Source organism: Pongo pygmaeus, chromosome 18 (genome assembly GCF_028885625.2).
Source record: "Pongo pygmaeus isolate AG05252 chromosome 18, NHGRI_mPonPyg2-v2.0_pri, whole genome shotgun sequence".
NCBI classification, from domain to species: Eukaryota; Metazoa; Chordata; class Mammalia; order Primates; family Hominidae; genus Pongo; species Pongo pygmaeus.
In genome coordinates this window covers 35022498-35040542 of record NC_072391.2, presented here as the reverse complement: position 1 = coordinate 35040542, position 18045 = coordinate 35022498, and the positions used below count along the sequence as shown (strand labels likewise).

Below are 18045 nucleotides of genomic sequence, written 5' to 3'. Positions count from 1 at the left end.
ACGGACAGGGTGTTTTGTAGTTCATTAACCTGATAATCACCAGTCTCAGGTTTGAGGATGAGTCAGACACATGGATTTCCAGGCAAAGAAGGGATCATCTGGACTCTAAACATCACTGGTTTCCTGCGTGGAGACAGTAAAAGGAGGGTAGGAAAGTCTGACATGGCAGGCATCTCTCATCCACTCACAGCATCTTCCTAGATGTATCCTCCTGAGCTATCCCCTAGTCTTGGAATTTAATGCCATTCGGCACCAAGCCTGCCCTGGTTCAGCGTTTCCATCCACCTGTGAGGGATTCCCCAGCCCCCCACCCCCATTAAGGACCCCATTATTGTAAGTTACAATAAAAATTACTAAAAAAGGAGAGCAGGGAGTAGCAGACACACAAAACACAAAGCCAAATGTTTATTACACCCAATAGACATAAAATTACTCTATCGAATTACTGTAAAAGGTTTTAAATGCCAAGTCAATTTTAAAATATCTATTTCACTACTGACAGCCAAGCCTATAACTTGCTTCAGCCCATAGGTCTGAGTAGCCTGGGACTGCAGGCCAAAGCACTGGCCTCAGAAGGCTAAATAGGCTATTGGACTTGACATTCCGTGATAATTCATACAACCCTCTGCAAAACTTCCCCATCTCCAATCCCTCAAAGCTCTTCTTCACTGCTCTCCTGGGCATACCCTTACCATCTTCTGTTACTATGGGTCTGTCCTCATAGTGGACTAACATTCTTGAAGCTAGGGACTGTGATCTTCTTCACCTTTAGATTCAGTGCCTAACTATATCTGGTACTCAGTTTTTGTTCAACAACAACAAAAAAAATCTGTAAGCTAAGGATACCAGTAGTGCTTTGGTTTCATTTTTATTTGCTTTTTTTTGTTGGTTTATTATTTTTAAAGTCAAGTTTCTTTACCTCAACCTAGAAAATAAGAGATAATTTACACACTGTACTAACATTATTTTACTCGCAAACCAACCTCTCCAATTGAGTTCAAATTCAAGTATTCTTGACTCAAGTCTTTTCTACTATTCCAGTTGTATTTCACAAAACATGTAAATAATACGGACATGTCAAGCCATAATCAGGTTTATATGGGGTAAACTAACACCTGCAAAGAAGAGAAAGGGTTTTCTGGACTATGACATACCACAGAAAGGCTTAACATTTGATACATTTTCGTGGTACTAATTTTATAACTTTGGGAAACATCTGTTCATGTAAAGCCCAGCAAGGGCTAGTCATCAAGTGCTAGCATGGGAGGGCAGATGGTGAGGGGTTAAGTGATGTAGTCATTTGAAAATGTCTATAAATTTTCCCTTCAAGAAGTGGAGCTTAATTCTCCTTACCCTTGAATATAGGCTAGACTTAGTGACTCCCCACTAACTGAATAAGGCAAAAATGAGCATGTCACTTCCACGGGGAGGCCATTGAAAGGCACTGTGGTTTCCTTCTTGCTTTTGCACTCGGGGGAAAGCCAGCCACCATGCTTTCTATGGAAAGGCCCTCAAGGAGAGGAACCGGGGCCTCTGCCCTCAAGGAGAGGAACTGGGGCCTCTGCCTAACAGCCAGGTCAGTAAGCAGAAAAGTCAGCCCCAGTCAAAGTGTCAGATGACTGCAGCCCCAACCAGTATCTTGCTTGCAACCTTATACCACACCCTTTGCCAGAACCATCAGCTAAGCCACTCCCAAATTCCTGATCCAGAGAACTGTAAGATAAATGTTTGCTCTTTTAAGACACTACGTTTTGGGATAGTTTAGCATATAGTAGAGAACTAGTATCGATGGTGAGCCTTTGGGGGGTTTATGTGAATTCATCATGCCTTGGGAAAAGCAGGGTAAAGTTGAGGAAAGAAAAGGGGTAAAAATGACTGAAAGAGTAGATGCTGACTTGTTCAACAAGTGCTTAAAACTAGAGTGAAGTGAGCTCTGTGAATAAATGAGAATGACCATTAAACTTCATAGCCATTCTACTAGTTCTTTTTATCAATTAAAGATAGTACGAAAGGAGAAAAAAGCTCCAAAATTGTTAACAGCAACTTTATTGTTTCACTGGTGCAAAAAAATCATAATCGTGATGCATTTCCTGTTGAACATACAATGAAGGTGATACATAAATTATATAGATCACAAATTTTATTTTATACTATTTAAAACACAATTATATTGATAAATATGTCCAGAGTACAACATAGATTCTTAATGGATGGCTGAGTCCAAATATGCAAAATATAGCTTCTGGTTTTGACCATGGTGCTTTAAAATTCTCAAACATGCATTAATATATTCTAGTTTTAGGGAAAATCTTACACATGGCCTTATCTTGCAATTTAGGGAAAAATCTAAGCTGAATTTCACCTACAGTATTCCTTTCTTCTAAATTAATCTCAAATTGGACTAGAGAACAAAAGAGACAGACACTTCTGGGATAGTACTCCCCAGTAATGAAGAAAATACACAATCAACAATGAAACAAAACAAAAGGAGAGCTTCATTAGTAGCCAAGATAAGTGCTTGTGGGTTTTTGTGTGGGATTTTTTTTTTTTCACAGATCACAGGAATTTTAAATAGCAGATCAGTCATGCTACTTGGGGTGATCAGAAAGACTTGAAAACTTACCAAGTGAATAATTTTATTAAGGTCCTGAAGGTGAGTGTCCGGAGGTGCTGGGTAAAACACATCACAGGTAAGAAACGGGAAACCTACCTCAGCATTTCTGAAAGGCACAATCTATGGAAGGGAAACCTAGCATAATAAAACCCTCACTGGATGTACATGGAAAGGAGTATGGTGAGCTGTTTCCTTTTTAAAGGATGAGACCTTCATAAATTGGCCCCTTGGATTCTGGTGATTCCCACCGCAAGCGCAAATGCTCCAGTGTGTTACGAAAATGTTTGTTAATCTGCTCTGTTTCTTCACTGGATTCAAGATTCGGGAGGTCTTCTCGAATCTTTTGGATAAGCTGGTTTAAAACCTGAATTGTTACCTACAAAAGAATATGTACAAATTCATGATCAAGCACGTACCACAAAAAATGAAAGGCAATTTAATAAAACTGTTTTGAGGAGCTTCTGTTACACTCATCAGTTACTTGAGTAATTATGAAAAAAGAAAGATGGGGATACAATTCCTAGTTTGAACAATTACTGACTATCAAAAAAAAAAAAAAAACCCTTTAAAACAAGCAAAATTGGCCCGGCACAGTGGCTTATCCCTGTACTCCCAGCACTTTGAGATGGGAGGCTGAGGCGGGCAGATCACTTGAAGTCGGGAGTTTTGAGACCAGCCTGGCCAACATGGTGGAACCCCATCTCTATTAAAAATACAAAAATTAGCTGGGCGTGGTACCGGACATCTATAATACCAGCTATTCAGGAGGCTGAGGCATGAGAATTGCTTGAACCTGGGAGGCAGAGGTTGCAATGAGCTGAGATTTTGCCACTGCACTCCAGCCTGGGTGACAGAGCGAGACTGTCAAAAAAAGAAAAACAAGCAAAAATTTATTTAACTTACAAATCTTGACCAAAACTGTATTGCTAAAAGGATACTGCATTTAGGAATTATTATTATTACTATTATTTTTTCTTTGAGATGGAGTTTCACTCTTGTTGCCCAGGCAGGAGTACAATGGCACAGTCTTGGCTCACTGCAGCCTCCACCTCTTGGGTTCAGGCAATTCTCCTGCCTTAGCCTTCCAAGTAGCTGGGATTACAGGTGCCTGCCACCACGCCTGGCTAATTTCTGTATTTTTGGTAGAGATGGGGTTTCACAATGTTGGCCAGGTTGTTTTCGAACTCCTTACCTCAGGTGATCTGCCTGCCTTGGCCTCCCAAAGTGCTGGGATTACAGGTGTGAGCCACCGTGCCCAGCCTAGGAATTATCTTAAACTAGAACATTATGACAAATTAGCCTATTATTTGACATCTGTAAATTATTTTATATTTTTCAAATGAACAGTGATTAAAGTATCAGAATGATAAATTTTTGTACATATCAAATCTCCTAAGAGTAGAAAGGGAAAATATTAGTTTATTAACAACACTTTACTAATTCGCTTACCACATCATTTTCCTTTTCATAAAAATAGATGTATCTCTTCAGAATTTCTATGAAACGCTGCACTTGTAGAGAGGGGTCCATGCACTGATCTGCTATTTTTAGAGCTTTCTTTAGGCACTCCATTACCCTCTTGCCTCCGTGAAGCTAAAATAAAAAGGTAGGGAGACAGTGAAGAGATTAATAAAACGTCCCGTTTTCATACAAAGAAACACAACACTACCGTGCTCTTCCGTGTTTTTTTATTTTTATTTTTTTAATTCTATTTTCTTTTTATTTTATTTTATTTTATTATACTTTAAGTTTTAGGGTACATGCGCACAACGTGTTTTAAAGGGACACAACAAATTTAAATCCTTTTCATTCTCTTTCTTCTTCTGTTTTGAAGTATACAGCTTTATTTTTTTAAAAACAGGTAGTGGTTTGAACTTGCCATGTTACAATACCCTCAAAGCAGAGGCTTCACTACAGGATGAGACTCTCTTTTATCACAAAACAAAGCAATTTTGTTCATCAGATTTCCAAGCACTGCAAATATTTCACCTCCAGAACACAAGGCCATGGCAACCGATCCCTGTTATTGATCCTGTCTGCTATCATGCAGTCACGAATGACCTTACCTCCTCCCCATGTTTGTCCGTGTTTCTGCCAGACCAGAAGAGATGTGCACAGGTGCTCACAGCTTGGCTCTGATCAGGTTTCTTCAGAAGTTTGGATGCAGCAATGGCACACTGAGTCCTCAGAGTTTCATGATTCTCTTCACTGAAGCACTTTATCCTTTCCAAAGGGCCAGTGATCAAGGTGATGGCAGCTAGCTGTGCTTTGGAATCACTGACTTCATCTTCATACAGAGAAAAGGCCTAGTGAACACAAAGCAGAAAGGACTTTCAAGGACCAACCATCCTCTAGTTGAGCATTTCCCAAAGTACTTCTCACCAAACCTCCATCCTGTGAGACTTCTGCAGCCTTCATATCAGAACATGCTGCACACTCTCTTGACAGCCACAGGACACAGCTGAGATGGTAAAAACGCTAAAAAGTTGCAATAAATGAACTACTTTCCACTTTGTTTAACCCAGGGTTCCCAAACTGAATTGACAAAGGAACCATGTTCCGTGAAACATTTTTACAATGAGCCACTTGGAAATCTTAGACTTCATCAGCAAATGATCAACACTAGTCAATTATGACAATAATATTAAGAGGTTCTATGATGGTGGGAAGGTGGTAGTTATGTATTCAGTAAAAGAAGAGTTGATGTGACAACGCAGAAAGAACAGATCATCACCTGGAACATGAATTCATATGCGACTGTTTCATGATTTTCAAAACCAATTTCCCCAGCAGCTAGTGCTCCTTGAAGAAAAAGTCTTAAGGGCAATTCTGCCAGCTGTGCTTTGATCACAGCACTGATAGTCTGGTGGGCAAATGAAAAAATCTTCTGGCATTTCTTTTCCCATTTGTCATCCTAAAACAAGAAAAAACATTTTAAGTTACCTTAAGTTCAAAATTAACTTGTTCCAGGATATCCATTTTATTTAAAACTTTTAATAGAACAAAATAGTGAACACAGTAAGTTGAACTCACAGTTTTCCTGTCATTTTCCTTCTCTGTTTCAGTTATAGGGCACACAAGTAAATCAAGCAGAATGTCTTCTCAAAACATCATTTGAGGTTAAATTGCCTTTGCAATGTTAATGTATTTGATATTTGTTTTTTCTTTTATTTTCTTTCTTTCTTTCTTTTTTTTTTGAGACAGAGTTTTGCTGTTGTTGCCCAGGCTGGAGTGCAGTGGTGCAATCTTGGCTCACTGCAACCTCCGCCTTCTGGGTTCAAGTGATTGTTCTGCCTCAGCCTCCTAAGTAGCTGGGATTACAGGCACCCACCACCACGCCCAGCTAATATTTGTATTTTTAGTAGAGGCAGGGTTTCACCACACTGGCCAGGCTGCTAACTCCTAATTTCAAGTGATCTGCCCACCTCAGCCTCCCAAAGTGCTGGGATCACAGGCGTGAGCCACCACACCTGACCTGTTTTTTCTTTTCTTTTTTTTTTTTTTTTAAAAAAGCTCTGTTACCTAGGCTGGAGTGCAGTGGTGTGACCACAGCTCATTGCAGCCTTGAACTCCTGGGTTCAAGTGATGCTCACACCTCAGACTCCCGAATAGCTAGGACTACAGGCTCGCATCACCACACTCAGCTAATTTTTATTTTTTATTTTTTGTAGAGACAGCATCTCATTCTGTTGCTCAGGCTGATCTTGAACTACTGGCCCTGAGAAAACCTCCTGCCCCGGCCTCCCAAAGTGTTGGGATTACAGGCATGAGCTATCACACCTGGCTGATATTTGTTTTTTCTGATTTGTAAGTAACATTCCCAAATTGGAGGAAATTAGAAAAATACATAAAATCATCCACACATCATCCCTAAATCTACCACCCAGGGATAAGCATTGGTAAGATTCTGATGCTAAACGTCTTCCTTTCTTTTCTTCTAGGTAAATGTAATGTAACTGGAATTCGTGTGTGTGTGTGTGTGTTTTTCTCTTTGGCGTGATCTCAGCTCACTGCCACCTCTGCCTGCTGGGTTCAAGCCATTCTTCTAACTCAGCCTCCTGAGTAGCTGGGATTACAAGCGTGCCACCACACCCCGCTAATTTTTGTATTTTTAGTAGAGAAGGCATTTCACCTTATTGGCCAGGCTAGACTTGAACTACTGACCTCAAGTGATCCACCTGCCTCGGCCTCCCAAAATGCTAGGATTACTGGCATGAGCCACCGCATCTAACCCTTATTTTCTTACTTGAGAGTTAAATAAAATTGATTCACACTTCAAGTAATTTGTATGTAATTTTTCTCTTCTTTTTTTTTTTTTTGAGACGAAGTTTCACTCTGGTTGCCCAGGCTGGAGTGCGATGACACGATCTCAGCTCACTGCAACCTCCGCCTCCCAGGTTCAAGCAATTCTCCTGCCTCAGCCTTCCAAATAGCTGGGATTACAGGCATGCGCCACCACGCCCAGCTAATTTTGTATTTTTAGTAGGGACGGGGTTTCTCCATGTTGGTCAGGCTGGTCTCAAACTCCCAACCTCAGGTTATCCGCCTGCCTCGGCCTCCCAAAGGGCTGGGAATTCAGGTGTGAGCCACCGTGCCCAGCTCTAATTTTTCTTTCACTTATTTTGTCCTAACAATTTTCCCAATACTAATTTGAAATCATTTTAATGCCTAGAAAATATTACGGAAACTGGCTATGGCATAATTTATTTAACTATTCCCTTTTAGAAATAATCAGTAATATTACAATGAATGTTCTATACACACCAAGTTTTATTGAGACCCTAATTATTCCCTTAGTATAAATTCTTGGAATTCCACTTGGAAGTAAAATTATTGGATATTTTAACACTCTACTTACATACTGCCAACTTCCTAGAAATATTATAGTAATTCACACTGCCAACATTATTAGATGAGAATGAATTTTCATCACACCATCGCCATTGCTGAGCTTGTTTTTCTTTTTTCTCTTTGCCAATTTGATTTCTTAAAAGGTTCGCTGTTGTAATTACAAGTGAGGTTAAATATTTTATCATGATTGACTATCCAAATTTCTTCTTGTTAAAGCAATCAGTTCTTTTCATTTTTAAAAGATGGCTGGGCATGGCGGCTCATGAATCCCAACATTTTGGGAAGCCAAGGAGGCAGAAGGATTGCTTAAGCCCAAGAGTTTCAGACCAGCCTGGGCAACATGGTGAAACCTTGTCCCTACAAAAAATAAAAAATTAGCCATTGTGGTGGCACATGCTTGTAGTCCCAGCTACTCAGGACGCTGAAGTGAGAGGATCGCTTGAGTCTAAGAGTTCAAAGCTGCAGTGAGCTGTAATCATACCACTCTATCCTAGTCTGGGTGACAAAGACCTTGACTCAAAAAAATAAAAAATAAGTGACGGTGACAGTCATAGACCTTGGCACAGTGTATGGCAACACAGCAAGTAATGGTAGTAAATAAGTAAAGGCTAGTTACTTTTATTTATTTACCCTAAATCATTTTTATTCCCAGAATTTTTCATCTTATAACTGAATGTTTGTGTTCTTTGGCAACTACTGTTCTAGTCTTTGCTTATACAAGTTCAATTTTTTTTTTTTTGAGGCAGAGTTTCACTCTTGTTGCCCAGGCTGGGGTGCAATGGTGCGATCTTGGCTCACTGTAACCTCTGCCTCCCAGGTTCAAGCAATTTGCCTGCCTCAGCCGCCTGAGTAGCTGGGATTACAGACGTGCACCACCACACCCAGCTAATTTTGTATTTTTAGTAGAGACGGGGTTTCTCCATGTTGAGGCTGGTCTCGAACTCCTGACCTCAGGTGATCTGCCTGCCTCAGCCTCCCAAAGTGCTGGGATTACAGGTGTGAGCCACCGCGCCCGGCCGAGTTCAGCCATTTTTTGGTGACTGGGCCTCCCTCTGTCGCCCAGGCTGGAGCACAAAAGCACAATCATAACTCATTGCAGCCTCCAACTCCTGGACTCAAGCTGTCCTCCTGCCTTAACCTCTTTTTTTTTGAGACAGAGTCTCACTTTGTCACCCAGGCTGGAGTGCAGTGGCATGATCTCAGCTTACTGCAACCTCTGCCTCCTGGGTTCAAGTGATTCTCCTGTCTCAGCTTCCCAAGTAGCTGGGATTACAGGCATGTGCCCCCACGCCTGGTTAATTTTTGTAGTTTTAGTAGGGACGGGATTTCACTATGTTAGTCAGGCTGGTCTCAAACTCCTGATCTTAGATGATCTGCCCACCTCAGCCTCCCAAAGTGCTAGGATTACATGTGTGAGCCACCATGCCAGGCCCTGCCCTAGCCTCTTGAGTAGGTAGGACTACAAGCATGCACCACCACACCTGGCTAATTTTTTAATTTTTTTTTTTTTATACAGAGCTCTTGTTGCCCAGGCTGAAGTGCAATGGTGCAATCTCAGCTCACTGCAACCTCTGCCTCCCAGGTTCAAGTGATTCTCCTGCCTCAGCCTCCCAAGTAGCTGGGACTACAGGCATGCACCACCATGCCTAGCTAATTTTGTATTTTTAGTAGAGACGGGGTTTCTCCGTGTTGGTCAGGCTGGTCTTGAACTCCCGACCTCAGGTAATCTACCTGCCTCTGCCTCCCAAAGTGCTGGGATTACAGGTATGAGCCACTGCGCCCCACCTTTTTTTAATTATTATTATTTATTTATTTATTTATTTTTTAGACGGAGTCTTGCTCTGTTGCCCAGGCTGGAGTGCAGTGGCGCAATCTCAGCTCACTGCAAGCTCTGCCTCCCGGGTTCACGCCATTTTCCTGCCTCAGCCTCCTGAGTATCTGGGACTACAGGTGCCTGCCACCACGCCCGGCTAATTTTTGTCTTTTTAGCAGAGATGGGGTTTCACCGTGTTAGCCAGGATGGTCTCGATCTCCTGACCTTGTGATCTGCCCACCTTGGCCTCCCAAAGTGCTGGGATTACAGGTGTGAGCCACTGCACCCGGCCTTATTTTTTAATGGAGATTGGGTCTTGCAATGTTACCGAGGCTGGATGAATTCAACTTAAAAAACAATTCTACATATAAATGAAGTCATGCAGTATTTGCCTTTCTGTGTTTGGCTTATTTCACTTAGAATAATGTCCTCCAGATTAATCCCTGTTGTCATAAATGGCAAGATTTTCTCCATTTCTATAGCTGAATATTATTCTACTATGTAGAGAATATGTGTGTAGATACATAAATATATACATATATATATACACCTATATATACATACACACACACATATACACAACACAATGTCTTTATTCATTTATTGATGGACACTAAGGTTGTTTTTGTATCTCAGCCAACATGAATAATGCTGCAATAAACATGGGAGTGCAGGTATCTCTTTGAGATACTGATTTCCTTTCCTCTGAATACATAACCAGATGTGGGACTGCAGGGTCACATGGTAGTTCTAGTTTCAGTTTTTTGAGGAACCTCCATACCTTTTTCCATAACGGCTATACTAATTTATATTCTCACCAATAATACACAGGGTTCCCGTTTCTCTACATCCTTGCCAACACTTGATTTTCTGTCTTTTTGACAACAGTTATTCTGACAGATGTGAGGTAATATCTCATAGTGGTTTTGATTTGCATTTTCCTGATAAATGATGTTGAACATCTGTTCATATACCAGTTGGCCACCTGTATGCCTTCTTTGGAAAAATGTCTATTCAGATCCATTGCTCATTTTTAAATCAAGTTATTCATTTTCTTGTTATTGAGTTGCATTCCACATATGTTTTGGATATTGACCACTTTTCAGATGTATAGTTTGCAGATATTCTCCCCCATTCCATTGGCTGTCTCTTCACTCTGCTGATTGTTTCCTTTGTTGTTCAGAAGCTTCTTAGTTTAATAGAGTCCCACTTGATTATTTTTGCTTTGGTTGCCTAGGTTTTTGGTTTCATATCCAAAAAATCACCGACCAATGACAAGGAGGTTTTTCCCTATGTTTTCTTCTAGCAGCTTTATGGTTTCAGGTCTTTAATCCATTTTGAGTTCATTATTATATATGGTATAAGATGAGAGTCCAAGTCCATTCTTTTGCATGTGGATATCCAACTTTCCCAATACTATTTATTGAAGAGACCATCCTTTTCCCCATTGTGTATTCTTGGTATCCTTATCAAATATTAGTTTATTGCACGTTTGGGTTTATTTCTAGACTCTCTATTCTGTTCCATTGGTCTATGTGTCTGTTTTTATGCCAGTACCGTATTTCCATACTGTTTTAATTACTATGGCTTTGTAACGTAGGCTGGCTGCTAGTTTTATTGTTATATTCACAAATTCCTACCCATAAATGCGGGTAAAGAGTGAAAGATAAGCTGGCCTAATAAAAATTGGCCAAAAGCTTCTGTTTCATGCTGGTAGGTCTACTGAATGCATCTTTTTTTCTTTATTATGAGAAAATTAAGTCCCTACTGAGGCTGGGTGCAATGGCTCACACCTACAATCCTAGCACTTTAGGAGGCTGAGGCAAGAGGATCACTTGAGGCCACAAGTTCGATTCCAGCTGGTCAACACGGCAAGACCCTGTCTCTAATAAAAATACAAAAATTAGCTGGGTGTGGTGGTGCACACCTGTAATCCCAACTACTTAGGAGGCTGACACACAAGAATCACTTGAACCCAGGAGGTGGAGGTTGCAGTGAGCCAAGACTGAGCCATTGCACTCCAGCCTGGGCGAGAGAATGAGACCCTATCTCAAAACAAACAAACAAACAAAATTAAGTTACTGAGGTTGTTCCTTGACATAAACCTGACTGTCCAACTTTCAGGTACATGAGCTTGAGGTATTTTCTTCAAAACTACACCATGAAGACTCAAGCCATGATTCTAGCTTGAGGAAGAAAAAAGCTCATAAAAAGTTGCCCACAACTCATGATATTTTTCAATTATATGCCTTTAGAGAGAAATGACTGCAATGCTAGGCCCTCTCCTTAGGTTTTAAAGCTAACCTGAATTAGAACTTAGGAAAGAGTTTCAGCATAAATTCACACTGCTTTAATCTTGCATTTTTAAGTGCTTTTTAGGTGATCCCTCAGTTAGTATGTGATCCACCAACGTCACCATTAGGAACACTTAGCACAGGATAAGTAACAAATAGAGAGTTGCTGAAAATGGGATTTTATTATACCACTGTCTGTTTTCGTATGTTTGAAATGTTTTATAATATAAAACAAACACACACACACTCTCAGAGTGAGGAAAAAGGAAAAAAAGTACCTAAATACTTAAAAGTAAACTCACCACTTTAGAATTCTCTTTGTATTGAAAAGCCAGCTGGTAAGCTGCAAATACCGAAGGCGGCAGTGTGAATCGAATCCACAGATTTCCACCAGCTCCAAAATGTTTTCATGCTGTGTTCAAAATCTGACCCAAAAGCAGTAAAGAAAAAAAAATTTCCAAACTATGATTAATCATTTGTGAAATAAATGTGGGCTTTAATCATCATTGCTAACATTTTGTGAATATATACAATGTACCATACTTTCGGGTAGGCAATTTACGTATTTCTTATCTCCTCAAGTTGTCACAACAACCCAGAGACAGATACAATCCCATTTCACAAACGGGGAAGCCTGAGTTTCAGAGATGTTGTATAACCTTCCTAAGGTAGCGAGTTAGAAGCAAATATATATTTAAATATATTTTCATACACACATGTGCAAAGTATGTTACATTGATAAAGAATGTAGGCTCTGGCCAGGTGTGGTGACTCACATCTGTAATCCCAACACTTTGGGAGGCCGAAGGTGGACAGATCAGTTGAAGTCAGCAGTTTCAGACCAGCCTGGCCAACATAGGGAAACCCTGTCTCTACTAAAAATACAAAAATTAGCTGTGCATGGTGGTGCACACCTCTAATCTCAGCTACTCAGGAGCCTGAGGCAGGAGAATTGCTTGAACCCAGGAGACGGAAGCTGCAGTAAGCTGGGATCATGCCACTGCACTCCAGCCTGGGTGACAGAGCAAGATTCCATCTGAAAAAAAAGAAAAAAGAAAAAGGAAAAGAAAAGAAAGGAAAGGAAAAGAAAAGAAAGAAAAAGAAAAGAAAAGAAGGCTGTGAAGATAGACTCACAGACTCACATTTAAAAGTAGATGCTAATACTTACTACATGTGTGGCCTTGGGCAAATTATTTACCTTCTCTTAGCCAGAAGTTTCTGTAAACTCCTCGGGTTGTTGAGAAGATCAAGTGACACATGTGAAGTCTCACCACTACTTAGCACAAGGCATACAACGATATGCATATTACTGGTACATCATACCTCCTCATTCAAAAAAATATTAAGACCGTTTAAATCAAAGAAAATGCTAATAAACTTTAAAAGAGCCACTTGTGAAATATTCCATGAATTCTGTGTTTTTCTTGGATGTTTTTCTAAAATGGCACAATGTATAGCAAATTCAGACAAATTACAAGAAAAACACAGAGTTCATAAAAAATTTTTAATATGTGTGACACAATGACATCCAGGTTTTGTGAAATTCTCTGATGTGGTAGATGAATAAGAGAATGCATTTCCCCTAGGGGCAGTCAGAGCTAATGACCCTATCAGTAAACATCTCTATACATGGGAATAACCAATCAGCTGCATGCAGAAGGCTTACTTTCTTTTCTTTCTTTCTTTCTTTTTTTTTTTTTTTTTTGAGACAGAGTTTCACTCTTGTTGCCCAGGCTGGAGTGCAATGGTGTGATATCCACTCACTGCAACCTCCACCTCCCAGGTTCAAGTGATTCTCCTGCCTCAGTCTCCTGAGAAGCTGGGATTACAGGCGCCCACTACCATGCCTGGCTAATTTTTTGCATTTTTAGTAGAGATGGGGTTTCACCATGTTGGCCACACTGGTCTCAAACTCCTGATCTCCGGTGATCCACCCACCTTGGCCTCCCAAAGTGCTGGGATTATAGGCGTGAGCCACCACACCTGCCCAAAAGGCATACTTCGTAACTACTACATTTGGTATGCAATAGAAAATGAAAACACACAGACACACACAATCTCACACAGAAACATAAGGGAATCATTTAAAATAATCAGACAGTCACTCTGTACAGATCACATAGCTCACAGAGTACAATACCACAGTCCTGGAATGTCTGTCACTAAGCTAAGACAAAGACCATCACACTACCAACAGAAGTCAGCCTCTTATTTCACACTGATTATGAAGAAGCACAGGAATGTCAACTACAATGAAGAAGGTCAACAGAAGGAGATGAGACAGGACATTCTCAAGCAAATGTCTTTTTCATCATAGCAGCCTAACAGCTTAATGCATCCAAGAATAGTTAAACTACTTTGCCCAAACAATAATTAAGCAGCCAACCGTGCTAACCCTTCACTAAAATAAATTATCTAGTATCAGTCACTGATACCCCTACTCAGGCAACACGTTTTATCCATTTCACAAAGATTCCCTGTGGACTAATAATAAAGAGAGAATCTCATGTGATTGTTCTTTATCAGAAAAAAAAAGTTAAGAAAAAGGCAAAATGAATTTTTTAAATCTTTCATCAAAAAACAAAAACTTGCATTTTCAATGTGACAAATGTAACTTATACTTGCAAATTTGGAAAAGTAAAATTAAACATAAGAATTGTATTTCGTGTAAAGTTTATTATAAGCAATACACAGTTCAGAAAAAAAATGAACATGGAATAATTATGGGCACTCAAGTAAAAGAAGATCGACTTTTTGTAATTTCAGATAGCCTTCAAAAGAAATCAAAGCAACTGAATTGTTACTGACATGCTTCAGAAGTTTACAAACAATTATGTGTTTATATATAAAGTAAGAGCCCATGGATGTCATGAATCTTTTTTTTTTTTCTTTTTTGAGATGGAGTCTCGCTCTGTTGCCCAGGCTGGAGTGCAGTGGCACAATCTCGGCTCACTGCAACCTCCACCTCCCGGGTTCAAGTGAATATTTAATTCAGTTGCCCTTCAAAACCATCTAAGATCAGAAGGTGAATTAAACCATTTTAAGCACTTCAACATGTGATTTCACTAGGAGCTGATACAGGGTTATAGTAAGAGTAAACTCATACCAAGTACTGCTGGTCAGGGTCCTCAGAGCGCAGCAGATGAATGAAGGGCCCACATGGCTCTGCTCATCAGCAAAGTCTTCTGGATCAGGGTCTTCTACAGGTTGATCTGGCTTATCTTGAATCAACGTGGATACCAAATTCATTATGGAATCCACCTGTATCATGTGAGGCACAAGAAACCCAATGACGTGAAACCATTGGCATATAAAGCCACTGTCAAAAGCGTTTCCAGTTATAAAATTACAATACAGTATCAACAAGATATTCCTTTTTTTTTGGTTAGAAAGTCGATACACATGTACGTCATACACACACAAACAGAAAAAAGTCTGGAAAGATATGCAAAAAATGTTAATTAACAGTGGTTATTATCTATCTGGTGGAATTATAAATGTTTTATAATTCTTTATACATCTCCAATTTTCTAATTTATATAATGAATGAGTTACTTGTAAATTTTCTTTAGTATTGAATTACCCTCCCCTCCCATCTCAGGTATCTAGGTCCAAAGTCTAAAATTGTAACACTGTTTCCCTAAAATAGCACGTAGGTATTCTCTTACCTGGTCTTGAGAGACAATTTCTGTGTTATAATTCAGAACATTACTAAGCACATAACAACTCATGCACTTTCTGGACTCCTAGTCAAAGTACTCAAAGAGTAGGTGAAAATGTTTTAATTTCAAGACTTTTAAAATATTTTTGTAAGTGTCAACTGATATTTTCAAAGGTCTGGTGAGTTCCTTTGAAACTGCACTACTGGTAGCAATACTACAAAAAGAAAAACAGAAGTCTTAATGAAGAAAATTAACTTCTATATACACAAATAGCACTTATTTCATAAGAATTTGAAATTTTTCATTACATATTAAAGTAAATGGGTCAAGTGAATCATACCACCAGAAGACTAAAACGACCTCCTTTCTTTTTTTCTTTTTTTTTTTTTTTTGAGACAGAATCTCGCTCTGTCGCCCAGGCTGAGTGCAATGGCGCATCTCCGCTCACTGCAAGCTACGCCTTCCGGGTTCACGCCATTCTCCTGCCTCAGCCTCCCACGTAGCTGGGACTACAGGCGCCCGCCACCACGTCCAACTAATTTTTTGTATTTTTTTAGTAGACACGGGGTTTCACCATGTTACCCAGGGTGTTCTCGATCTCCTGACCTCATGATCCACCCGCCTCGGCCTCTTAAAGTGCTGGGATTACAGGCATGAGCCACCGTGCCTGGCCAACAACCTCCTTTCAAGAGGATAAAAATGCTTATCTAAACACAAACATATATTCATCTATTATTTTTCTGTTGATCCAAAACCAGACACAGTTTCCAACTCATGAACAGATGGTATAGCTGGAGTTAAGATGACTGTCTAGAATTTGATGACATTTCTTAAGGGAAGTATTTTAAGCGGTAGTTTGGTTCCCAGGGAGCAGCCGACAAGTATTGTATATTCACGATGAAAACAAGTAGGGAAAAGATCCATGCAAAATCAGTAATTTGACACAATAGAAAAATATATAAACTGTTTCTTCTGCGTCAGATGTTGGTGATTAAGGAAAAGCAGGCTGACTGACTTTTACGTAGTCATTAGTAAAAGCATTCTGTAGATATTGAGGCGTATTGGGACATTTATTACAACCTCTTTAGAGATTGTTATTTCTAATTATTTTATCTATTTTTACTTTAAAGTTCACTTGGGTAGAAATACATAGATACATCATTTAGTTTTTTAATTTAAATTTTTTAATTTTTAATTTTATTTTTATTAGAGATGGGGTCTTGCTATGCTGCCCAGGCTGTTCTCAAACTGCTGGGCTCAAGTGATTCTCCCAACTCAGCCTCCTGAATAGCTGGGATTACAGGTGCAAGCCACCACACCTGGCACATCATTTAATTTTCTCTCACACTTATTCCATATCTGGACTTGTTTTCGGTTCACACACACACGAAACCGAAAATGAACAAAAGAAAAAGGGTAATGCAAAGGGGAGAAAAAAGAAGAAATTTTCTTGATGCGTGTAAACCACTGGAAGGGAGATAGAAAGGAGGACGATTACATGAGGTAAAATTCTGAAGAATATGGGCGTGGGAGGCGGGCCTGGCTTAACCCAAATCCGGAGCAATGGGGAATGGGGCAGGAAGGGAACTGCTGGGGAAGGTAACAGGATCAGAACTGCCCACAGTGGCCACTAGAGGACGCCATAGGTCTCGGACAGAACAGCTGAGGCGGCTTCAAGTTGGAAACAGTACTGTTGATAGTTCTTTGAAGGTATCCAAATCAAAGCTCAAAATAGAAACGATATTTAAACCAATTTAATTCTGCACCTTCAATATACATACGCCTCTCATTTGTCACCATGTACTCATTCGCAGGAAAACACCTCTTATGGAAATAAATACTGTCTGACAAAGTTTCCTTACCAGTTTAAGAACAAGCAACTCATACAAACAAACTCATTTCATACTCAATACAGCAAGCTTGTCCAACCTGCAGCCCACAGGCTGCATGCAGCCCAGGATGGCTTTGAATGCGGCCCAACACAAATTTGTAAACTTTCTTAAAAGATTATAAGTTTTTTGCGATTTTTTAAAGCTCACCAGCTATTGTTAGTGTTAGTGCATTTTATGTGTGGCCCAAGAAAATGCTTCTTCCAATGCGGCCCAGGGAAGCCAAAAGATTGGATGCCCCTTATACACAGAAAGGGATCCAAATTGGAGAGACTGGTCCCTGAAGACTGCCTGTGGTCCATAGGTACCACAATTTCATTAATATACACAACCAAGTAATTGGTCACCACTTTCTGCCCCTAGTAGTGCTAACCATGACAATCTTAATGCATGATTAAAACAAGACAAATGCCAGCAGTTCAAAAAACAATTGAGAAAGAAAAGCAAATCTAGGACAAAAATGTCTTCATGAGGATTTTTACAAAAGTGTAACTTAAGGCTCAAGGTTGAGCTTATTGAATATCTCTGCTGTTGTTTCTAGAAGTTTATCAACATAGTCCACACGATCAGGTTAACATTTCATGGCAAGATTAATGAGAGAGACTTGTAAAGATACAACAACAACAGACATACACCCAAAAAAAAGCTGCTCTAATGAAAGGACTAAGCAACTTAGAAAGACTTAGAAAGACAGAAAACTTTTAGATAATAAGAACTCTATTCCAGGTAAACACCACAGAATAAAACAGCAGCCCAAATCTCACCCATGCCAGCAAAGGTCAAGAGAAAAACCTAAACTTTCGCTCCCTCAGATTAACACCAACTCTTTATTAGCAAAGAAAATACACTTTTTTACATCAAAAAACAGTAGCACTTGGTATACAAATAAAAGATGAAAATATCTGAATCTTGCCATATTAGG

General features: G+C 39.8%; 1 pseudogene; it reads right to left on the bottom strand.

Moving 5' to 3' along the window:
- Nucleotides 1-2619: 2619 nt before the first annotated feature.
- LOC129015131 (vacuolar protein sorting-associated protein 35-like) overlaps nt 2620-18045 on the bottom strand; it is a 98795-nt pseudogene continuing 83369 nt past the window's right edge.